This window comes from Eublepharis macularius, chromosome 9 (assembly GCF_028583425.1).
Source record: "Eublepharis macularius isolate TG4126 chromosome 9, MPM_Emac_v1.0, whole genome shotgun sequence".
Taxonomy (NCBI): Eukaryota; Metazoa; Chordata; class Lepidosauria; order Squamata; family Eublepharidae; genus Eublepharis; species Eublepharis macularius.
Window position 1 is genome coordinate 5981798 of NC_072798.1, and position 26125 is coordinate 6007922.

General features: G+C 44.1%; 1 protein-coding gene across 1 annotated transcript in view; it reads left to right on the forward strand.

Annotated features, from left to right (window-relative positions):
- Positions 1-26125, forward strand: part of CHCHD3 (coiled-coil-helix-coiled-coil-helix domain containing 3) — a 262616-nt gene that overhangs the window by 49634 nt on the left and 186857 nt on the right. The window lies entirely within an intron of this gene.

The window sequence follows — 26125 nt, forward strand, 5'->3', positions numbered from 1 at the left end:
GTGTAGTGGTTAGAGTACTGGCGTAGGCTCTGGGAGACCCAGGTCCGAATTGCCAAATTGCCACAAAGCTTGATGAGAGAATCTGTACCGGTCATTCTCTCTTAGCAAGGCCTACCCCTCAGGGAGGTTGTGAGGATAAAATAAAGGAAGGAAAACCTTGAATGCTACCGGGAGCTGCTTGGAAGAAGGGCAAGATAAATATGTGGTTGGTAGAGTACAGTCTCTTTGGTTTGCACTGATGCAGTGTCTGTGAGTGTGCTGCTTTGCCGCGTGGGCCAGCTTGCCTCTCGCCTTCGTTAATTGTCCCGCCGAGTGCTGTTTTTGCAGGGGAGGGAAGGGTGAGGATGGTGGGAAAAGGTAGACAAAATTGCAAGTATGGTGATTCTATTGAAACGTGCCCTGGCTCTATTGTTGAATGACCGTTTCCTCAAAGGGACTCTTTATAGGCCCAACCACTCTTTCCCTCTCCTCTTTTGGACTCCTCCTTTGGCCTTCCTCATCTCCTGTGTCATTGCTGATTTAGAAAAGTCCAGGGTGCAAGGTTATGTTGCAGAAGTAAAAACTTCTGAAAATATGTGCCACACAGAATATACATTTGCCAGAACAGCATAATAATAATAACTGCGCTTATAGACCGCCCTTCTAGACAGATTAGTGCCTCACCCAGAGTGGTGAAAAAGTTTGTGTTATTATTATCCCCACAATCCAGCAGGGGAGCTGGGGCTGAGAGGAGTGGCTTACCCAAGGCCACCTACTGAGCTCAGGGCAGTAGTGGGATTCATACCAGCAGAGTGCTGATTCACAGTCCAGCCACTTAACCACTTTGCTACAGTTGCTCTCATACTGTAATATGAATATTAGAGCTCTCATGCTCTAATATGAAAAGGAACCTATCAGATGTGTTAGTTTCAGGGCAAAAGTTAACCCGTCCCTCTAACCCAGACGCTGTACCTCTGTTGTTTTCATGTTAACTCTTTTTTTTCTTTTTCTGGTTATCTTTGTATTTACTTCTTTAGCATAGCTCCTAAACATGTGCACTCAGTAAAATCTGCTAGACAGATACACAAAGGCAAGTGACCTAGAGATTTCCTGACTGTGAGGTGCCAACTCATACAAGTCTTACAGCTGTAAATACCTTCAGTTTCAGCCTTCGGCTGTTTTAAACCCGACTTCTCTTGCTCGTGACTGTGATATAACGGTGTGGACATGAGTCTTGCTTTTATGGCGGTGGCTTGTATATCATGCCGGATGGGAGATGGGAAATTGGCTCCTGGTCTTCAAGATGTATCTGCTCTGCTGCTTCTTACTGAGAAAGCTGCTTAAAAATCCACAGTGGCTGCATCACGTTGGGGGCAGTGTGCACCACTGAAGTTCGTTTCCAAACGGCCAAATAACAACATACACGTGCACGGTAAAAATCTATAGAGCCAAGGCAGCAGCTGTTTATCTACCGAGTTATTTCAGATTTTTTCCTCTCAACCTTTTGATGCCACTACTCGCCTCACTACATTTTTGGCCCAATCTCTCGCCTTCTGCTGATATGCTGTTCTCCACTCCCTTTCACTTCCCTCCCCTCCCAACAGTCCCTTTTGGCAGCACTTCTCTTACAAAGCCATCTGTTAGCGCGGTGAACTGAGACCTTGGGGACTGACTCGGAGTGGGTGAGCTGGGGACTTGAAAGGAAGGAGCTGGGGATTGGGGAAGAGCAGTTTAACGCAAGTGATGAGGTTGCCGAGCGATGGTCTTTGCAATCGCATCTTCACTCCTTCCTAGGGCCGGAGAATGAGAGCAGCGCTTCCTTCTTTGAGTCTGGCGTTTTAGTGGGCATTTGTACCATATCCGGTTCCTCTTCATGGTCTCTGTGCATCACGCTGTTGGACTTTGTGACTGCACAGAGCTAGGATTCAGAAACTCCCGGAGCCAGCTCTCTGGTGCAGAGATCCCCTCTCCCCCCTCATGACCACAGCTCGGACTGAGCATGCCCACAGGGGAGGAGCTCTGCCACCCTTCTCTCGTCCACTGCAGCAACTTCAGTTGGGAACTCACTCTGGAATTTTTGTCCCAGAGCTAGTTTCTGTCTGGCGTTAGTGACTTTCTGCCTCCTGTATTGGTGCTGAACAGTGGTGTGGGTCCACTTTCCTCCGCTGGTTGTTACGAGGTTACCACTGGAATGAGACGTCATCACCTCAAAAGGCAAGGCAGAACCAGCTGTCTCTGTCTAGCTTGTTCCCACTTCCCCTGCCTCGCAAGATCCTAACAAAGGACCCAGCCTCTCCTGAGCTATGCTAAATGCCAAGGATAACTCCCAGTCTCCAGCCAAGGAAAAGAGACAGAAGCATCATCACTCCAAGGTCTAACGGGTGTCACCTTTGCTTCTGAGAGTATCACACCCAAGCTCTCCTTTAGGCCTTGGTACCTACGTTGACTTGGGTATCGAGAGCAGGAGTTTCCATATCCATGGTACCTACACAGACCTTGGAAATCTGTAACTTATGTTCCTTTATTTTATTTTGAGAGCACTAACCATCCACCTTCCCTGTAGCTAGAAAGCTCCTTTACTCTGGGCAAAGTCAGAAGTTCTGGGGGAAATTGAAATATATGTAATGCTTTCATATAAAAGCAAAATTGCTTCTACTGATTTAACAACATGAAATGCATCATATATATATCTTAGTTAATATATAAAATTGCACTTTTTGGCATATTTATGGCATTTAAAAAGTATAAAAAGGGTAGGTATGTTTGCTTTAAGAAAAATGGCAAATACTCCCAGTTCTTGAAGGAGTTGTAAAGTGCATCCTATGCTACAATAGCACTTGTATCTTAATTTTTGCCGCTGAAAGGCAGGGAAAAATAGAAGTTGAAGTGAGAAACATTTTTTCCCCCCGTAAACCGAAGCAAGTTTATTTGGATTCTCATACAGTCACCGTAGGTAGAACTATCAGCATATTTGGATATCAAGTTAAGCTTTATCATGTTGAAAACACTGTTTAATAATGTATAATTATGCACATGCTTGCATATTATTGCCAAAATCATTTTTTAAAAAAATTTAAAATCTTGAAAATGTTGTGTATTTCTACAGTGCAGATAGGAATTCCTATCTAATGCTATTGATTGTTTAACCTAAAAATATTCATACCACACATTTTGAGATAAAATCTTGTCTCTTAATTCACTCATTCCAAAAGGGGGGGGGGAACACACCTTTTTTTTCCAGAGTTTCCCATTAATTTCCCATTTTTTCCATGATTAAATTTAAAAAGTCCTCAGACTTTTTCATGTTACCTAATTTGAGTCAGAAAAGCCTTGCTTAAAAACACGCATTGTAAAAGAGAAAATATTTCATTTCCCCCCAGTGTTTCCAAAATATTTCAGAATTTTTCTGTTAGAAAAATGGGGGAGGAAGTCCAAGGGGGGGGAATACTAGAGATCCCAGGCCCCTCAGTGGGGGCAGGAAATCCCCCTGCTTCCACCCCCCCCCCACTCACCTGGCCACAGTGGGGAGTAGACACAGGAGCGGACCTTCTAGGCACTTCCTGCGCCAGCGCTATGATGCCCCTTCCCAGGAGTTACATGATTGTGCCGCCCTGAGAGTGCTTCCACACTTTGCAGTGGGCCGATTTGGGCCCCAACCAGGCTGAATCAGGCTTGTTCAGGGCACAAATCAGCCTGCTGCAAAGCACAGGAACACACGGACAAGAGGGAAAGACAAGGTGAGTGCCAGTCCCTCCTTCCGGTGGGAGGGTAAGGGGACCTGGCAACTTTAGAGAAATCCCTGTTCCCAACCATCTTGAATTTTCCAGGGTTTTGCCCAGGCCTGCCCACGCCAGGTGCTTTTTAATCTTGCGGTGTTGTACTCATTATGTTGGAAGAAACTGAGTGGGGGGCATGGCCCCCCATTCTCTCGTCATGCTCAGTCTGAACTGTGGGCTTGTGATGAGGGATCTCTGTGCTTGCTGTAGAAGTTTCCAAATCACAGTTTTGCTCAAACCCTGTCAGTGTGAATATACAGATGGTTACTCAAACAGCACGAATTACTGGTAAGCCGCCTGTTCATCATGACTTCTTTACTATTGCCGTTACTTACTATGCATTTAATAATCTGTGTAAGTACTGAAAGCACTTTTGGACTAGGGAAGCTGATTCCCCCCCTAGAACTATGCTAAGGCTAGGTGCTCTACACAGTAGAGCTCCAATTACCTCTCAGAATTTACAGGCTAAATGGCAGGTGCAGACGACGGGGACGCCCTGGGAAATCAAAAGTAGGAGGATAACTTAGCGGTTTTATTACGGTGATTATGATATTGATGAACTCACTATTGAGGTTTGTGTTGTCAGCCTCAATGGAATATTGGATTTCCACAGCTGAAATATGTACTGAAGATGCTTGAGCAAGAAGGATGTGTGGTGGTGAAGTGGGGAAAAAAATTCATGAAGCAATCTCTTGCCAATATTTAATTTTTCCCCCCAACTTGTCACAGAACTTGTATTCTACCTGGGCTAACTGAACATAGTGTGAATTTCGGGCTCATTTTTCACAGTTTTACACCAGACACCTGTTTTTATGGGGAAAGTCATTCTTTAAGTCAAACTTACCTCTTACGATTGTTGTGATGATAAAGTGGGAAAGGATCCATGTACACTACCCTGAGCTTTTTGAGAGAAAGATCTGTGATAGGGATGTCCCCCAGGCAGTGAAACATCCAACATGATCTTATGCCATACAGCAGGGTCCCCCAACCACATTGAGCCTGTGGGCACTTCCAAAATTGTGAGGACAGATAGTGGGCGCCACAGCAAGATGGCTGCCATGGGTGGGTGGGACTCATAAAAATGGCTGTTATGGTGCCTAAGTCAATCATAAAACATTGAAATACACCACAAAATGTTAGACGGTTTCAAGCTAAGCATATTCCTATAATGGAGTCACTTGCTTCCAAGTGGGTGGTCCCCTCTTTTGAGTGTTCTTGGTAAACATGGAGCATGACTGCTGCCATTTTTCTAAAACACCTCCTACGCCAATGTAGTAGAGGAAAGCCAGGATTGGCTCTTTGCTTCAGTAAAGAGATGCTTTGGGGAGGAAGTAAGTGAACACCAGAAAACACTGTGATGGGCGCCATGTAGCCATTGTTGTATAGAACAATCTGTTCTTCCCTATCCAACCTGGGAAAATCCAAAGTTATGAAACAGAACAATTTTCAGAAAAATTAGCACACAAGTATTTTGGGGGAAGTGGTATATGCACATCTCTTTCCCCAAAGGTTTTGGGTATACTGAAACCAAATCTTTTGTTTGCCAAGTGGTATTTTGAAGTTCAAAGGCCAAAGAGTTTAAAGCAAAAATGCCAATTGCTTCTGAAAGGAAGATAACATACTTTTTGTATCTATTGCTGTTTTTGATAGTTTTCTTGTACATTAATGGCTTATATTCAATATGTTTGAGTGAAAATTATTTTTTATGGACTATTTGGGTAAAAATTTAACGAACAGTTTTGTCACGTATAAACAGGTGTTTTTGTTCACACTTGCTATGAAAGTTCTCACTTTTTATTACAAGCCGTAGGTAAACTCCACGACAAAATTTATGATTATTATAAATGGAGAAGCTTGAAGTACTTCTGTGACTAGGTTGAGAGGAAAATGAATAAGAGTGAAGCATTTTCTACACACAACTTTCTCCCAAGTCGTGTTTTCCCCCACCTCCCCAGTTAAATGTGTTCATACGCAAACTGTCTTCACACTTGCGTACTCCCCTGGATTTCAGGTTCTCCTTTTGGCACGAGCAGTTACGAAGCATGCACCATTTTTCTGGCAGTTCTGTAACACAGGCCTCAGCACCTTTGCTTGCTTTGCATACAGGGTATGGTTTGCAGAGAAATATTGCTGCATTCTTCGATACTTCGTTTGTTCTCCGTCCCTCAGCTTTTGGAAGAAGCAGTTGGCTGAATACTTTCCATGCAGATGTCTTGTCATGTCTAGCCAAGTAAGACCAGTGCACCACATTCTGTTACTGCTTGGAAGGGACAGAGGACTTCTAAATATTGACTCATTGAAGAATAGTTTGTCCTTGAGTCTATGTATTGGAATATACTTGTGACCAGGGCTTTTTTTTTCCTGGGAAAAGAGGTGGTGGAACTCAGTGGGTTGCCAGCACAGGGGGCAACTCTTGGCAGGAGGTGGTGTCCCTGGTACCACATGTGCGCATGCAAAATGTGTGCACGCTCCCAGGACCAATGACATCACTTTGGGTCAGGTGGAACAAGGGGGGAGTTTTTAAAAGTTTAAACCCTCGGTGAAAATGGTCACATGGCTGGTGGCCCCACCCCCTGATCTCCATACAGTGGGGAGTTTAGATTGCCCTCCACGCTGCAGTGTGGCACAGCGCAGACAGCAATCTAAATTTCCCTCTGTCTGGAGATCAGGGGGGGCGGGGCCACCAGCCATGTGACCATTTTCAAGAGGTTCCAGAACTTCGTTCCACCACGTTTCAGCTGAAAAAAAGCCCTGCTTGTGACATTGATGTGCCTGCCTTCATCATTTTTTTAAAAAAGTTGTCTTTCTATCCTGTCCTTCCTCTGGGAGCACAATGTCGTGCATGGCTTTATCACCTTGCTCATTGTTATTCTTGCAGCAACATGGCGGATAGGTCACAGGCATAGACAGCTTTAGAAGGGGATTAGACAGATTTATGAATGATAGGTCCATCAGTGGCTACTTGCCATGGTAACTGGAGGGAACCTCAAAATTGAGAGGTAGTGTACCCCTGAATAGTAGTGCCAGGAGGCAACATCAGGAACCAAGATCTAACCGACACGCTAACCAAGATACCACACTGTTTCTTTGTGGCTTCTGCACCAAAATGGCAAGATAGTTGGTGTCAGCGAACCTGAACCTTTTAGAAAGATTGGTGTTCCCACTTTTCCTAAAATGCCTCCTGAACTTCCCCCTTATGTATTTTAAGCTTCTAGTTTCTCCCAGAAAAGTGTTTATCTTCAGCACAGACGATTTATCTACTCCCATCATTTCCCTCTTTATTCCTCCAGATAGCTTGAATTGAGACTAATTACTCCTCCTGAACACCCTTTAACCATGTGTGATGTTGATTTTAACTGTTTACTTTCAAGACTGGAAATTTTCTGTCTCTTGTGTATTGTAATAGATAATTTTTCGCACTGCTCTTGCTCACCTTCCCCCACCCCCAGCACGGCTTTCCTGTATTTGAATAAATACAAACTACCCGTCCCCCCCGCACTCCTCCGTCTCATGCCAAATCCTTTTGTCACTTATAACAGCAGTTTTGCTCACACTTATAATGGCAGCTCTTACTTTTTGTTAAATTTTATGTAAACTACAAGGAGGTGGGAAGAGGTGTAGTGGTAGAAACTTGTTAGTAGCTAACCTGCTTCCTATGTAAGGCTTTTAATGTAGCAAGTACTGTCAGATGTGGTTGTTTTTCGAATAACCTTGCCTTGGCTGCTTGTAGTAGGAGAGGGGGACCTCTTTTTCCTATGAGGAGAGACTGAAGACTGTGGGGATTTTCAGTTTTGAAAAGAGATGACTGAGGGGGAACATGAGAGGTTTCTAAAATGGTGCATGGAATAGAGAGGGTGGGCAGAGAGAACTTTTTCTCCTTCTTCGCAAATACTAGAACTCGATGGCATCCGATGAGTTGATGGGCAGTAGATTCAGGACGGACAAAAAGAGTTACTGATTTTCACAGCGAGTGATTAAAACGTGGAATTCACTGCCAGAGGATGTCATGGTGGCCACAGGCGACAGCTTTAAAAGGGGATTAGACCGATCTGTGGAGCAGAGGCTTAGCAGTGGCTGCTAGCCGTGGTGTGACTAAAGGGAACCTCCATATCCAGAGGCAGTAAACTTCTGAATATGAGTGCCAAAAGGTAACCTTGGGGAAAGCCTCCATAGCATCTATGCCCCGTCATTGGTCATCCAGAGTCACTGGTTGGCCAGTGTGTGAGACAGGATACTCGTCGCAATGGGCCATTGGTCTGACTCAGTATGGCTTTTCTTATGTTCTTTAAGATGCTTCTTGGGCGCCACCCCCCCTCCAAATTCACAGCTCACAGGATCCTGTCTGGAGGAGGCCACACTGTATACAGGTTGTCACATAGATGTGTTCTTCTACACTGGACAGGCCGTTGCATGTAGGTTTTTAAAAAATCCGTTATTTGCTGGCAAACAGATGGGAACAGCCAAGCAACAGCTAACCTTCTCATTTTGAGGCTTCCATTTGAAACTGACGGGTTCTAGAAACGTGCATGTGACTCTTCTAGCAAATGTATCCCCCCCCCCCTTCTGAACAGTGCCGCGGATAGCTCTTCAAGCAGTCCCAAATAATGAGTGTGTTCTACGGGGGCAGCTGGACTCCATATGGTGTGGCATTTTATCTGTCATTTGCTAGATAACATACTGCAACCTTTGCCTACCATATTTCTAAATCTTCTCATCCATTTAGGGAGGAAAATTCCTGTAAACACTAAATCAACACTGAAAATGTGTCCATTGCAGTGGTTGGACACAGAGATCGGTATTTTGCTGGAATCATTAGTTCCCCTCGCATTGGGGAGAAGGAGTGCCTGCAAAACATTTTGTTATTAATTGAAATTCTTGGGTAAATGCCCCCCCCTCCTGATTTTGGTAACTTCTCAGCACGGCATAGATATATATATATATATATGACCTAGTCTGATTCTGCTTCAAGGAGGTGCCTTGCCTTTTCTGCAGTTGGGAACAGCAAATTCATTAGTCAAGGAAGAAAGAGAGAAAAATGAAGAGCCACATTAGAGAAGAACCTATTGGGAAACTGCACCAGAAAATGTGGTATTAAAATCGATACTAGGGCTTGACCTTTTGTGCTACTGTACATTTTAAAGCTTCCTATTGATTTTCCTTTTAAATAACATGTTTATTCTAGAATACGGGCAACGATCTGGAGAAATAGAAAAATAAAGTTATTCTTCTGTACTTGCCTTGAAACAAAATGATAAATTGTATATTTTGTGTGCCTTGCCTTGCTCAGCGTGGAAAGTGTGATACATTTCAGAACTGTTTGGAAACTTGCTGTGTGTCATTCGTGTGTTGCTTTTCAAATCAGAGTGCTTGTTCCGTCTCTCAAAATTGGTTCAGTATTGATGCAGAAAATGATATTCATAATCTAAGCTACTGAGTGTGCGCGCACTCAGTGATGCTCGCTTGTGTTATGCCACAAACAGTTGCGAATGTTGTGCTTGCCGCTTACAGCGGGAGGATTTTCACAGCTAGCCTTTAGTCCCTCTGCAGATAGCTTGATGTTTGATGCAGAGTAACGTCAAATTGCCGTGACTCGGATGGCCCAAGCTAGCCTGATCTTGTCAGATTTTGGAAGCTAAGCCAGGTTGTCCCGCCAAGGAAGACATAGGGTTATCACACAGAGGCAGGCAATAGCAAACCAACTCTGTAAGTCTCTTTCCTCGAAAACCCCATGAGGGGCTTTACCATAAGTTGGATGTGACTTGACAGCACTTCCTACCATCACTATTGAGCTAGCATGGCTGTTCTAGATGTGCATCCTCAGAATGAAGCTGTTTAGCTTGAGGGAGACCTTTTAAAACAACAAAACCAAGTTGTGGAATAGCGCCCGAGATGTTCCATGTGCTCAGAAGAACTGAGAATGAGTTGCTCAACTTCCTGTGCCACATGGAAAGCCATTACCGAGGGGGGCTTGTGATAGGGTAGTCTGCTATTGAAGGGTGTAGAAGATTAAAACTGAGTACGTGCAAGTAGGTGCCCAAAATAGCTTTTTATTAAAACAAAGTGGTTGGGGGTCTACCCAGACTCCAGAATTGCCCAGAATACAGCAGCAAACTTGTTAGCTTGGGCGGACTACAGAAAGCATTTTATAACAATTTTGAAAGATGTTCACTGGCTGCCCATTCATTTCCAATCCCATTACAAAGTGCCATTTTAGGCTTATCAAGATTTTTATTGCCTAGGACATGGATATTTAAAGATCCAACTGCCTCCATGTAGTCCTGCACAGACACTGCAGTAGTCATCCAAGGCCCTCCTTTGTGTGTCTTGGTCTTCTGAGCTGGGGCGGGTGGCCATGAGGGAAAGCCCAGCGTAATAAAACAGGACCCCCCTCCCACACACCTTCGTTTTTTAAGGAAGAAATTGGAACATTTGGGGAGAAGTGAAACATACATTTCTGTGAAATATTCTCTCCTTTGGAATGAATGAAATGCATTTTAAGACAAAGTTGTATTCCAGATATCTGGAAATGAAAGGCCCACCATTAGCTAGTAATTTCTGTCTATACTGTAGACATATGCAGCATATTTTCAAGGATATGTTCATTGTTTATATGTGACTACTTTTTATCTACAATTGTGATGTGTCTGATAAAAAAATTGAATTGTTAAAGAATTAAATGTTAAAAAGCTGAATTTGATATCCAGATACGCTGCCAGACCTATTGTGGCTGTATGGGACTGGGTCTGTTGAAATAAGACACTTTCTTTTGTTTACTACAAAATGTGTGTTTATATTCACAAGTTAAATTTCCCCCCACCTCTCACATTGCAAAAACTAAGATAGATGTGCTAAGATAGCAGCAGTTAGTATCTCTCACTCCCTCTTTCAGGGGTATGCTCACCAGTTTCCTTGTAGAAAACAAAGGTATCTTTAATTTTTTTTTTATTTCATGAATATGACAAGTATAGAAATTTACTGTGCCAACCAAGTTGTAAATGATGCACATTGTTAAAGCAGGAAAATAAGTTTAGTCCTGATAACAGATAAATTATTGCATATATTTCAGTTTTTTCTGTAAAATTTCCACCCTTCACCCCCACCCATGGTTTCAAAATTCTTGTGCATTTTCTCTCTCTAGATAGAAGGCCTTTGGAATGGTTGCAGCCCACCCTCTCCCCGTCACACAATATCCTTTGCTGGCAATTTTTCAGCGTCTTGGCCAAGGAGTGTTAAAATTTCAGCGGGCTTTAACTGGCGGCTTCGTGCTTGGTCATGTGACTTTAATTGGTTGCTATTTTTAGTTATTTTTATGCTGCTGCTGTTTTCAATTTGTTAATGGTTCTTTAGCTGGTTGATATCAGTATTTTCTGTTTGAGATTTATATTTTCAATATGGGTTGTTTTAGTTGTACTGTATCATTATGAATTGCCACTGATAGTGGAAAAGCGACTATCAGTCACTGATAGCGGAAAAGCGGGGCTTGTCCAGTATGGATTTAATGTTGGCTTCCCGCTCTCCAATGCTCTTTTCAACTTTTACTGTGTGACTAGGTTGTGTCTTGGTAATAAGTTACAAATGATTAAATCTTCTCAATGGCTGAAGATGAGGGGCTTATCCCTCGGGGTCATGGTAAAGTTGTTAAAAGAGCCTCATTGTGACAATTGGAATGACTTGGCAGTCTATCCCTCTTTGCACTTCTGCAATAGAATATTGAATAAATTATATGGCCGACTTTTTCCTCCTGCACAGTCAGCAGCATCTATTCGTGAACTGAAGGCAAGCTTAGGTAGGTTCATGGGCAGGCTGACTTCAAAAGCACGGAGAGACATCTAAGTAGTAAGTCCCTTTGACTGTGTGCCTTTTAACAAATAGGAGGTGGCAGCAGATACAAGGGAGGGGCAGCAACTATGAGAAAGCAGTCTGGTCTTAACAAAGGCACAACCTAATTCATTTGGATGCAACCTAGTGTTATCGGAGATCAGTTTTCGGGATAATGTAATCCAGTTCCTGTGACTTGGTGGGATCCTCTTGCTTCTAAATACTCCCATGAGCAACTCATTGTCCTCTCATAATTCAGAGAACAGGGAGTAGCTCATTGTCAATTAAATATAATCTTCAATTTTAAGGTAGTGATTTTTTTTGCTTCAACCTTAAATTTTGATATTTGAACAGACATTTTCTATATAGAGTTTCATCTTGATGAACTGTGATTTTTTTTTTCTTTTGCGAGAGAGAGATTGATAGAGAAGATTCTTTTGCTAAGTTTAGTGGATGAAGCATTGGGAGGATATTACAGAACTGTAGCTTATTGGATAGAAAAGTAATTTTCATATCTTCGCCTTCACCAGTGGGAATTCAAAAGAAATGCTTGCTTCCAAGTAAGATTTTTTGTTTTATAAAGTACAAACGAGTAGGCATAGGAGAGCAACGTTGCACTCTAATTCCCCTAACTTGCAAGGAGCCCCCTCCCCCATTTGGGTAACATTAGAAGATCCTGCAGAAGTGAAGGGGACCAGCACAAGAATGCTTACTTGTCCCAGTATGGCACTCATTGATTTCATTAGGCATTTATGGCCCATGTTTTATAAAAATTATGTCTTGAAGTTGGCCCCATGTATGTCGAAACAGCACCAGTATTCTGACTTGGCCTCAGGAGAGACGGAATGGGGTAGAGGGGGTGAGGCTGGACACCAAATAGTCTGCTATATTTTAGTATAAAAATACAAATCTATAAAAAAAAATGGGTACTTATTCTTCAAAATGTAGTTAAAATGCCATGAAATCCTGCCGGAAGCTCCACTTGCAGAGCTCCTTCTACATAAAGCTCTTAGCAGTGAACACCGACTATATCATTAGGAAGTAACTTCACCCCATCCAGCTCAAGTGCCACTAAAGTCCATGCTTCCACCTCTGGTGCGTTGTGTTGCCCTTCCCTGCCATATATCTGTCAGTCTTGTGCTGTTTTACGAGAGTGTAATAGCTATGAACTTTCTCTCGTTCTCTGGGGAGGGAGAAGGGTCAGTATCCCACTTTAGGGAAATGGAACTTGGTAGCCATTGAAAGGGCACAATAAACTATGATGTGCTGAGTAACTTTGCTTAGGTAGGTGGTAACTGTGCTGATTTGTAAGGGCTTTTTTCTGTTAAGTTATTCATTTTTCTAGCATGTGTATTTTATCCTTCTTTTATATGGAGTAAATAGCAATACAACTTTCGCTCTGTCTTACTGATTCCTCCACATTGCCTGCATGTTGTGCCTTTGACCTGTCGTGTGTGTGTGTGTGTGTGTGAGCGAGAGAGAGAGAGAGAGAGAGAGAGAGAGAGAGAGAGAGAGAGAGAGAGAGAGAGAGAGAGAGAGAGAGAGAGAGAGAGAGAGAGAGAGTGAGTGAGTTATACTGGGGTATTTATGTTACTAATCCAGTGCACTTTTATTATCCATATAATTAATTCTCAGCATGGTCACATTTGTGAATACTTAAATCCAGAGACCGGAGCCATGAATGTACAAGACAGATATTTCAACAAACCTGAGAAAAGCCCCAGGTTTGCTGGAAAAAAATCTGAAATCTTAACAAAAAAACCCCACCCATCCTACACATTGGAAGGTTAGCCTCCACCATAATAGTAGCAGCGCCTGTAGCTTTTAAGAAACAAATGCCTTCAGTGACCATTGCTAGGCAAACATAACCATATTGCCCGCCTTCAATTGATTTCTGTTAATAAAAGGCAGGGTGAGGGGACAGAGCCCTTTCCAGGGCTATGTTGGGCTTTGGGGGACAAAGCCCAACACACACACCACACACTTCAATAGCAGCCACCTCAGGAAAGCTAGTGTACTATAATGGTTAGAGGTTCAGGCTAGGACTTGTCAGCACTATCTGTCGCTGCCACTGGGCGGGGCACCGGCTGGGCCGGTCCTGACATCAGAGGGGTGCCAAGGATGCTGCAGGACCTTGCTCTGTGGAAGGAGGGGCAGTATACCTCACCCAGACTCCCTCTCAGTCCACTTGCTGGCCTGCTCAACCTGGTCTACTCACCCTCCGCGACCTCCACCATCTCCTCCTCCAAGAACTCTTCTCCAAGCCTCCATTCTCGCACTGCTCCACTCCACCATCACTCCTTACTCACACCCACCACCAGAGAGCTCTCCCCAGCCAGCCTTTATAGGGCCTTCTTTCACCACCCCGCCCTCCTCGCAGGTCCTGCCTGCCAGGCCACACCCCTCCCTGGCCTTCCAGTGTTGGCCTGGGTTGTCTCAAGCTGCTGCAGTTGGGGTAGCTGGCTGTTCTGCCTGGATCAGCAACAGCTGCGTCATGTAGGCTGGCTGCCAGGCCTCTCTGGCTGAGCTGATTACTGAAGGTAGGCCCAGCTGTGGCCCCTTGGCTGGCTGCCCAGTTCTTCCCACAGAATGCCTTCAGCAGCTTCACCTGGAGGGGCTTGGTTCTGAGCATCTCCTGAGCCAGGTTGCTAACTTCAGGCTGAGGTGGAGGCTGGGGTGTGGCTCTGGGCTGCTGGGGCTGCTTCTCTCTGCCTGGTAAGAGCTCTGTTTGGGCAGCTGCTGGGTCCCTAATCTCACTGTCCTTGCCCCCTTCCTCTGCCTTGCCTAGCCTCCTGTCCTCTACCTGGAGGGTGGGACTAGCTGGCCCCCCCTTGCCCCCTCTAGCCTTCTGAGGATTTGGAACTTCGCCCCTTCCCCCTGGCACAGGCAAGTTCTGGCTCTGTTTGCCGGCCAGGGCGGTTGAACTGCTGCCTCCCAGCTGCCCCCCGCCGCTGCCTCCAGACAAGTCCGGGGGCTGGGCTGCTGACCCCGGACAGGACTCAGGGGATTCGGGTTCAAATCTCCACTCGGCCATGGAAGCTACTGGGTGACCTTGGGCTGGTCACAGACTCTCAGCCCCTCACGGGGTTGTTATGAAACGGAGGAGAGGAGGATGATGGAAGTTTCTTTTCGGTCCTGGCCCCAACCTGATGGAACTCTGTGTCTGAGGACACTTGGGCCCGCCAGGATCTTGTATCATTTAGGCGGGCCTGCAAGATGGAGATGTTCCGCCAGGCATATGGTGGAGGCTAATTTTAGTCCATCATTGCTGAGCCTTCCACCGGTCTCCGAGAGTCCACTCACGCTGGTTGCCCTGGAAGGGGTGCAGTATTTTATCTGTTTTTATGACTGATTTTAAGTTGTATTTTAATTAATGTTGTACCTCACCCTGAGCCCTCTTGTGGGGAGGTCGGGTTAAAAATCAATCAATCAATCAATCAATCAATCAATCAATCAATCAATCAATCAATCAATCAATCAATCAATCAATCAATCAATCAATCAATCAATCAATCAATCAAGTTTCAGAAGAAGCCATACTTAGCTTCCTTCATGTTGGTGGAGATGGAAATTGAAAGGTGGCTTTATGCATTCAGCAAAACCCTACTAAAATATATAATGAGTGTATTCTGAAAGTCATGTAAATGTACCAGCACAACAATGACTGGACAGCGTTCCTAACTGTTTGTGCTTTACTGACTTTGTGTAGAGCAACATCGAGCTGCTGCTTTTGTCCTACTTACGCATTTACTTTGGATTTTATTTCCTTTTCAGCCTTGGCTCTCAAGCGGTAACCTGTTTCTCTTTTCCTTCCCCGCCCACTTTTTAAAAACACCTGCTGGGCGCCAGGGAAGGTGTCAGCTGGCACCATGTTGGGGATTCTTGCTTTATATTATTGGATGAGGAGGCATGGAATCAACACTGTAGTCAGATAGCTAATGATTATTCCTTGGGAACAGGAAACCACTCATTGCAACTTCTTCCTCTCTCACTTGCTCTTGTAATCTTTGGACCTCCGTTTAAGTTTAGGTGAAAGGTTTTCTTCGAGTACGTAGCCCTTTTCAGGGGTCCATGTCAGCTGCAGTGATTTCCAGCCTCTGTCTCGTTCTGCGGCGCTCAGACTCATTAAATATTAAGCCCAGCATTCAGTAGCATTATTCGCTCATTAATATTGCATCGTGACCTAAACTGCATTGTTCAAAAAAACATTTTTAGGATGTTATGCAAGTCTGTCAAACAGTATTAACAAACCCGCTTGTGCAGGATGCAAGCAAGAAATGACAAATGGTTACACTATCCATGTGCACTGCTTTGTGTCTTTTGGCGCGATGTGGGTGCTTTTCAGTTGGAGGCATTGCAGAGAGCGACACTTTGCCACAAGACCTTTCAAGAGACAAAGGCGGCCAGATGGGGTGGGCATTCATATTCACTGAAACATCTGCTGTACATCATTGCGAAATGTAAAGGGATCCTGATAATCCCTTTAATGTCTTGGAACTTCCCACCTTGTTACATGAAGGCACAGTAGATGCTAATCTCTTTGCACACCCCAGGGACTCCTGGATCATCAAGAGCCTCGAACATGCGGGCAAGCAGGCTTTCCGCTGATCTACTGCCATAGCTCTTGAGATAACTCTTGCTTCTCCGGCAGGTGGATCAGTGTTCAGTCTTGCGAAAGCTGAAGCAGGGCACAGATTAAAACTGTGACTTACTTTGAGCAATACTGATCAGCTCTTTATGCTTTCTCAAAGAACGTGATGCCAGTGTGTATTTTCAAAGCCTCTTGACCGCAGAACAGCGCTGCCGCCTTTCAAGCTGCATTGCTGTACTAAGTTAGGGAGCACAGCGGAGTGGTAAAAAAATGTTTGCGGGTCGTAATGGTAATCCTAGCATGTCCAGCTAGCTGATCACTCCTGATTTTGTTGAGCTGAGTGTGTAAAATTACAAGAAATACTTTGCTGGATGACTGAGGATTCATCTTGTCCAAATTCCAGTTTTCAACAGTATGCAGCCAGGTGCCTTTGAGAAACTCACGGTTTGGTCGCCGTTTTTTTCCCCCATGCCCCTATACTTATTTATGGTATGAGATAGTTATATAATCTATTCTAGACAGTCGACAATTGCCCCTTGTTTCCCTTTATATTAGCCTTATAAATCCCCTTTACTGGGTGAACTGAATCTTTTGCCTATTTGTTTTGTAAATCAGTTCCCCCATAATTGAAACGGCCTAGAACCCACATCAAATGTACATTTGCTATTGTGCTTGCTGCAGTTCCTGCAGTCGCTCTTATCTTACTTTGGGTGTGTAGAAAGATGTCTGGCCGTGCAGCATTGCTTCCTGGCATGTTTACATATTAGGCACCTGATGGAGTAGTTACCAGGAGACTGGTGTGCTGTGGGGGGGGGGAGGGGTTACTTGTGTGGTTTGTAAACATGCCATGCATGTTACAGGCACAAATATGAACAAGCATTAGAACAAAGGTACGGGCTGTGGCAGCAACAATGTTAAAGGTACATATGAGCGCCAAACTACAAGTGACAACAGTCATGGGTCCATCCCGTGGCTGCTGATGCTATTTAAAAAGAAATTGTCGTTCTTTAAAAATTGCCGTGGCACCCTTATCTGGATCATACACATGGAGCAGCGGCCCCGGGAGCTCTTGTCCCCCTCCCGCATGCCTTTTTAGGTGCCAAAACAGCCCCCCCCACTGTTTTTTGGGAGAGAGAGCACCTGGGGCTACTGCTCCGTGCGTGCGATCCAAATTGGGGCACCATGGCGATTTTTAAAGAACGACAACTGCTTTTTAAATGGCCTCGGTGGCCACAGAATGGATTAGTGGACTGCCATCGCTTGTAGTTTAGCCCTAAGTGGTCGCATTGCAAGTGCCTCGGAGCATCTCTAGTTCTCGTCTTTGGCCTTTTTACAGCCATTAAAGCTAAGTGTACGGCAGACTTTTAAAAAAGGCTTCCAGTATCTTTAGCTTTAATATCGAGTATTGGAAAACCAATATGTTCAGGTAAGTAGTAGAGGTGCTGGAGCGAATCCTTGCTGACTGAGAGTTAAATTATTCATTGTGTTAGTTTAGCTAACATGGCTCATGCTGTGTGGGATGGCTTTCAGCATGGTGTCATAGTCTAATTATAGTATCATTAACAACCAACCTTTCATGTGCTCAATATGCTACTGAGGCCTCTGAAAGCTTGAAGTTTGGAAAACAGTGTAGACCCTATTCAGAAGTATACCCAAGTTGTAAGACTTTCCCTCAATTTTCAAGCAGAAATCCAAGACCTAAACATCAGATTTCAGATTACAGTAAACTTTTCACTGAATGAGTTGGTGGATTTGATCACAAGCTGTCTAGCATAGGGGACCCCCTTCCAGGCCTTTATGATAACTTGCAGCAGCAATACTTCTTGTTCATAATTTTCGAGGAAAAACAGTAGCTGTCAAAGCGGTATTGAACTTATCCCTGACTGCCTTTGAAGTCGAGGCCTTTCTACTTCCACCAGCCCTCTCTGTCTGCCTTTTCTGTCGTGCACTGATTCTCACTGCAGCGGTAAAGCTGCGCCTGGACGATACTGCTTCAAACTGCTGGTGAGGATTCGTATGACTGGATGCTTGGCGATGCTGGTCCATCTTTTTCTCTGACATGCTAGTTCTCGTAATGGAGGAGTTGTGGTCACAACATGATGCTTGGAATAATTAGTATGAATAAAAGGTTCTGGTGCTAGGAAGTCTTGGGAAGAAACTCCATCCTTCTCTCCCCACTCCCCTCACCTGCTTTAGCTGGGGGTGCTTCTTCATCAGCTTTTAATTCTTGGATGCATGCACCTGGTGCGTGGTCCAGTTGAGGTGAGTCAAATGTGAAAGGTGCATGCCATTAATATTTGGCCGTGCATGCCAAAACATAAAATGCACAAGGAGCTCGCCATATAAATGGTGCATACATTTAGTGTTAGGCTGTATTTTTCCTCCCAAATATAGGACAACTTGGAGACCCTGCTCTCAAACACACTGAGAGGGAAAAGAGGCAGATACAGCACTGATGTTCGTGTTTTGATGGAGGAAGAACCACTTAATTTGGAGAAAGTTTCTTTAGGCTATAAGAAGACTTCAGACTTTGCTGAGCAGAGAGGTGGCATATATGCCTTTACATGAAGTTTTTAAAGAGTTCCAATAAGTCATGCGAAGTCTCCTCTTGTTATGACAACTCGTTCCACTACCTTATTAAATCAGGCCGTGAGCTTTGTTTCCTCCACAGAATGAATGGGCCTGGCCTTTAAGGAACCAACTGAACCAATACGTATTACATCTTTTCAGGCCACGTTTTGGTCTGCTTTGGATACAGGTGTGGGTGGTCATGTATAGACATAAAAAAGGCATTTCCCCCATTTTCTGTAATTCTTTTGGAATTGGCATTTTGTATTCAGTTGTGGGAGCTGTTGGACTTTGTTGTGGAGCAGAGAAAAACGTCTTGATAATTTTATGTATTTGAATACTTATTGGATGTAATAAATGAAAATATTGGGCTCGATTCCTCTCGGCAGCCTTACATGTAAATTTAAGCTCTCAGATTGTTTTTTAATATTAAGATGCACACTGCACCTGTGGCTTTAGTGCGTGCGTGCGTGCGCTCCTCCAGTGGTGCATGCTGAACGCCAATAAAATCTTTGAAGAAAACTGGTGTAAGTTGATGCATGCAAGTGTTTGAAATCGCAAGGCTATGCTGACTTGTGTTTGTTTCATTAAACTCCTTCAAGCCTCGCAATTACCTAATGCAAATTCACTAGGTTTCCATTCGGAGATTGTGTTGCTTTGCACTGAAAGTCTGTTGAGCCTAAATGAATTTGGGATATTTGTGCATGACTCCTTCGTAAATAAAACTCTGATGCTGCTGTCACAACAGTCGGAGTTCCAGAGGAGTTAGCCGTGTTAGTCTGTAATAGCAAAATCAAAAAGATTCCAGTAGCACCTTTAAGACTAACCAATTTTATTATAGCATAAGCTTTCGAGAATCAAGTTCTCTTCTTGATTCTCGAAAGCTTATGCTATAATAAAATTGGTTAGTCTTAAAGGTGCCACTGGACTCTTTTTGGTTTTAACAGTCGGAGTGTCCAGCTTCAGAGGAGGCACAAAATGTCAAAGTTCGCCTGAAATTATTTTATCAAGAGGAAGAATCCAAGAGAGAAGGAAATGATTTTCTTTCTAAGACACTGTTACGGGGTCTTGAATGAGGCTCATTTGCTCATGCGTGTCTCTGATCTTCTGGGTCCTGTTTCAACATAAAAAGCACAGGCATTTAACTTTCTGTCTGCTATGAAGTTGAGGGCCGTGTCTCATTTTTCCTCTGATCCTCCTCTCCATTTATTTCACCAGAGGAATCATGCTTCTTACAGTAGTTCACGTAACGACTTTGCAGACAATAATGCTCAACACCAACTGACTGCAAACCTAGATGGTATAAAGAAAGTTTGTGTTGACTGTGGTTACACTTTATAGATGCATTAAGCAAGCCATGGTTAACACAGTTTCAGGTAGGTAGCTGTGTTGATCTGCAGTAAATAGTAGGATTTGAATCCAGTGGCACCTTTGAGACCAACAAGATTTCCAGTGTATAAATTTTTGAGACTCAAAGCTCCCTTCTTTAGATACCATACTATATGAAGATAGATATATCATACTTCACACTATATGAAGAAGCTTTGACTCTCAAAAACTTATACTCTGAAAATCTTTTTGGACTCTAAGGTACTACTGGACTCAAATCCTGCTATGGTTAGCACAGCATTTTTTGTTATTTCAGATTTCTATTCTGCCCTCCCCACGAGTGGGCTCAGGGCGGATAATAATATATTAAAAATACATTTTAAAAATTAATGTACATTAAAAACAACACATTTAAAACAGGATGGTGGACAGCCTTCACACGGAGGGTTAAGATTTTATACATCCCTTCCTCTCCTGGTTTCTCCACTTACGAGGGAACAGGGGTGTCTCTTCACATGCCCTTTGAGGTCAGGGCTTGATTTTGTAGGCTAAATCATGCTTTCACTGTGTTTTTAGGATCTTATTCTAGGTTAAGCCCACTAAATTGAAATATGTTTTTTCTAATGGAAAGGGGGACTGCTTTTCCTTTCAAAGAAAAGAACTCAAAATGCAAGGCAAATGGCAGCCAAATCTGTTAATCTGACGGGACATGTCCCAGCATAAAGTGAGAAATGGGCAGGTGCTTGTAGCAGAGGGAGCTGGGCTTTGGAGGTATTCTGACTTCCTCTGAAACTCAGTGGTACCTCTGCAGTGATCCCCACCTTTTGCTCTCAAGCCTAGAAGTAATGAGAATGGGGGCTTTTACGTGACGTGACGCTGGACTTCAGAGACATTCTGACTGCCTTGAAAGCTTAGCGTGAGACCAGAGGCCCTTCTGAGGAAGGGTCAGTGGCGATTGCAGTTCTTGGCTCGCTGAATGGTCAGTTCATTCGTGTGTGTTAGTCACTGGTCATAGCTTAGATGAGTGAATTTGCTGTCACAGATTAATTGCTGAAGCTTTCAATGGAAGCAGTTCCCATATTTTTCTAAGTACATATATCTACATCCATATACACACATGCACTCTTACACTCTTACACTCATGCACTTGTGTACACACAGCTGCATGTATTCTACACTAAGAAAATTAAAATTCGACAACCAGGTATACCATATTCTGCTCTCAGGATACCTGAATTCTGCATCCTGTTTGTAAAGTGTCTTAAAACAGGTGCACATAGAATAATTCATCACTTCTAATTTAGTGAAAGAGCAACATGTTAAATACGCTTCCCGTAGAAGTTCTGCGTTTTAAAAGAAAGCTTTCTAAGTCTGCAGCTGAATAGCGGCTTAGTTAGTTCACACTGTTATGCGGAATTCTGACTGATTTTCTGATTTCTGCCTTTCCTGCCCTGCTGTCCAGGATTGCTGTATCAGAGTTGTGCAGCAGTGGGGCCGGCTGTGCTCGGCAGACTTTGGCGCAGCTCTTACATGGCACAGGAGGGTTGCTAGAATTTAGACCTGGTAATGCTGTGCTCTGTAATGATTCATAATCCCCCAGCCCCAAATACGTCCTTGCCAGTGTCCGAGTGTCCACGTAGTCCTTTCCAGTTGTGCACAAATTCTCCCAACCTTAGTAGTTATGTGAGGTTGTGCACTAGTGGCGATTTCATAGATCAGTGAAGCAGGCTCCATAATCCACATCATGCTGGATCAGCCTCCCTGCCTGGTTAGCACTTCTGTCTCCCCTAGGGTTGCCAGCCTCCAGGTGGTGGCTGGAGATCTCCCGGAATTACAACTCATCTCCATGTGAGAGAGATCAGTTCCCCTGGAGAAGATGGCTGCTTTGGAGGGTGGACTCTGTGGCATTATACCATTCTGAGACCTTTTCCCTCCCCAAACTCCACCCTCTCCAGGCTCCACCCCCCAAATCTCCAGGAATTTCCAAATCTGGACCTGGCAACCCTAGTCTCTCCCCTCCCCCCCAATTCTTAGTACTTATATTGTGGGAGTTTGGAAAGTGTGGGAGGTGTCAGCTGAAGAGCACTTTTCAGAGGGGCAGGTGGATCTGCACCCCCTTTTCAGCTCTCTCACCTTCCTATTCCCCTTAATCCTTGGAGCAGACTAGGTACCTATTCAATTGCCACCACTCCAATTATTAGGGGCCCATTTCTTGAGGGGGCCTGAAATATTCCCCTCCCCTTGATCTCTCTGGCAGTGCTCCCTTTTTCACAAGGAGAACACTGCATGAAATAGCAAGTAGATTTGAGGTGTTAAGCCACCTGTCATCGTCTTAAGCGCTTTTATTAGAAAGTTGCATTCCAAATGGGAAAAGGAACAGGTGCAAAAAGTTGTTACTAATTTACATAAAATAAAGGCAGTTCAAAAATAATGCAGAGCTTGCATAAAAAGCCAGAGCATAACCAGAGCAGTGGTTAACTTACACTGAAAGGATATTAGAGCAGCATTAGAGCAGCAGTTGGGTTGGAATTCAAGCCGTGGGCCCCCTCAGCAGCCAGACTAGCCTAGACTGGCCCAAGCTCATGAGAGCTCAGAAACTCAGCAGGGTCAGCCATGGGTAGTTCTTGGGTGGGGGGCCACCAAGGATGTCCTGGGGTGCTGTGCAGAAGAAGGCAGTGGCAAAACCATCTCTGCTCATCTCATGCTTTGAAAACTCCGCACACCAACAGTCAGTTGTGACTTGATGGCACTTAATTATCTCCCCCCCCCCAAGAGAAAAGAAATAGGGCTAGCCAAAAGTAAAGCACCTTGGGCAAACGATTTAAAAGGAACCCAGGCAACAGAAATGCCTGGATGCAACTAAACTGAACTTCTTTCCTCTTTACTTACCTGTTCCCCGATCCGTCCCATGTGATTCAGCTGGCCGGGGCCATGCTCCCTGTGGGGCCAGAAATTCAGTTGTCAGTAGCCTACCACTGCTGAACAAGTCCAGGGAGATAGATATTCTCTTGGGTGGTGAGCTTTCAAGATTTGTCCCTTGCATGAAATTTGGGTGCACTTTAGTTCTTGGTGGTACAAGGACTAATCCAAAGGCTTGGATTTCAGTTTAGGGTTGCCAGCTCCAAGTTGGGAAATTCCTGGAGATATGGGGGGTGAAACCTGGAGAAACCTGGAGAAAGTGGGGTTTGGGGAGGGAAAGGAACTTGGCATGGTATAATTCCATAGAGTCCACCCCACTCCCTGAAGTAGCCATTTTCTCCTGGTGAACTGATCCCTGTGGACTAGAGACCAGTTGTAATTCCAGGAGATCTCCAGCCACTACCTGGAGGCTGGCAACCCTACTTCATCTGGAGATTGAGGGCAGAAAGCAAAATATTAACACCACTCCTTGGCTGAGTCAACTGCTAAGAAGTTTGCTTGAGAAGTTTGAGAGCGACACTTTGAAGGAAGAGTCAGAAAAGAATCAGATAAATCATATGTCTGTTGTATCCCTGCCCACAATCATTACAACTTACTCTTCTCTTCTTTGGTGTTGATACTGCTGATGATGATCAAAACCCAACTACAAATCAAAAAGAAAAAAATAATAGTTGTTGATTCCCCATCTTAATATATTGCTCCCATGTATAATGAAAGTTAGCTGGTTTGCCACACATTTTATTTCCTACTTGCTTGTCTTCCAGAACTTTTAACTATGTATTTTTTTATCATCAGTGCAATAATCTGATAACTTCTTTTGAACTGTTCCTAAATTAATTTACAGCTGGAGTGACAGCACTTCATTTTGGAAGGAAGCTGGGATGTATTGGAATATTTGGTTGATGTTACCATTCCCTCAGAGTATTTGTGAGCATTCCATAACCTCATGGGAGCTCAACCGGTTTGTAGCATCTGGAAATCTTCACTGAAATAATTTATCCAGGGAATCTAGGAGCCGTTTAGAAGGAAAAGGGTACATAGATAATCATATTTAACATAACATCCTTGTGTCTCCATTGGTTGAAATAATTCCAGAGTTACCTTGTGTGTGTCAAAATGTGTGTCAGAATTTTGCATTATTGCTGAAATGATCTAAGGGAGGCATTCTCAAGGCTACTTATCATGAGTTAGCCAAAATTAGGGTAGATAAAGTAGTAAGCGAGCTCAGCCTTACCTTTTTTTCTCCTTTCTAATCCCCCAAAGTTTACTATACTGAATTATCTTTTCTCTTTTCTGGCCTCAAATTAGTGTGTGGTGCGTTGGTCTTCCTTTTCTCTGCTTCATTGATTGTGCAATAGAGTCGATTTGGTTGGGATCATTTGGAGGTTCTTGGGAAATCTCTTAATGGAATTTGGTCCATGTCTGCATAATCTAGCTTTCTGCTTGACTAACTGAAGATGCTGCTTAATATACTTGATAAAAACTCCCCTTTGGTTTGTATTCCAGAGTGTTGGATGTGAAGCGCAAAGCTATTCAAATTGTTATTGTCTCCCCCCCCCCCCATTCCCAACCACTAAGCATTTCCTTGGGGAGGAATATAAAGCTTGATTATGGGAATGCAGGGGTTTCCTTTCACAAAGTGACCCTAGGCTTGATTATTTGTTCTCTGAAGATCCCTTGGTAACACACAAAAGCGGTGAAAACTCTGAAACCGCGTCTCTGCTGCAATTTCCAAAGCCTGTTTGAAGAGCTGTATTTGATATTCCGTTACCGGCGGCCAACTTTTAGATGTTGACTTTGTGCTCAGCATGAGAACTCATATAAAGCAGGTGTATTTTATTAGCTACATTATTTAATACACACTTTAGTCCCTGTGTAAAATGTTCAGTGTTAAAACGGCAGGAATTTTTCTTAATGATTTCATTAGTTTGGAGTCGGACAGCTTTGTATGGTTGTCTGCTTACCAGCGTTCAGTCCTTTGTGACGGACTATACCTGAACAAGTTTGCTTCCTGCAACGTATACTGATAGGATGAGTGTTGGCAAGGTCCCGAAACGAAGCTAATTCAAGCAAATATTGCATAGTGGCTGGGATGCTGGATTAGGGCCAGGAAGACAACTGAACCTGTTGAGTGGCGATTTGAACCTAACCATAAACCTCACTGGGTAGTATGGGGACAATCTTTGTTTCTTAGCCCAGGGCTTTCATGTCCTGACAGAATTTGAGCAGTAAAGGCAGAAGCATTTTTAACCTATATTGTAAACGGGTCATTTCGTAGAAAAAGAGCTGGAGGAACTCATTAGCATAACACATTAGCATATGTCACACCCCTTGCCATCATCGGAAGTGTGTCATTAGCATAACTGATTTGCATATGCCACGCACCCCTGACATTACCTATCCTGGCTGTTTTGGACCCAATCCTGGCCATTCAGGGCCGAAATTGGGCCCAACATGGCAAAAAGGGGCTGAAAATGGCCAAAAAGGGGCCCAAAATGGTCAGGATTGGGCCGCTGCTGAGTGGGAGAGTGATCCACCACTCATCAGCGGCCTGATCCAGGTCGTTTTGGCCCCAATCCAGACTGAAACGGGCCCAAAATGGCCGAGAGTCAGGTGAGTGGGGCCACCTGACATGTGACTTCTTTGAGGAACTGCCAGAACTGCGTTCCTGTGCCTTCCCCCTCGAAATGAGCCCTGATTGCAAGCAACAGAAGCTTCTGGCCTTCTCTTGTTATCTCTTGATTTGGCCCTACACGGCATATCTTTCCCTGGGATGTTTGCAGCCCTGGGCATTCTGCCTTAGAACTGCTGTTTGTGACTCAAGACCCTGTTATTATTCTGGCTTGCTTGACCCCAGTTTTTCCGGGTCTTGCTCCTTCTGTAACTTACTTGGTCTGTTGTTCTCATCTACGTACTCTGGCTTGGGATCCCTTCCTACACCAAGGAGCGTTCCTCGGTTTGGTCAGGCTCCTGATAGCGACCAGTAAAGAAGTAATACAGTTAAATCCTTTAGTGACAGTTGATAGGTGATGAAAGATTAATGGATTTACTTTTAATGAGAATGGCCTGGGATGAAGACATTGCTGTACCCAAGTTATTTTCTATGTGCGGTTGGAGGTGTTTTAATAATGCATCTAATCTTTCT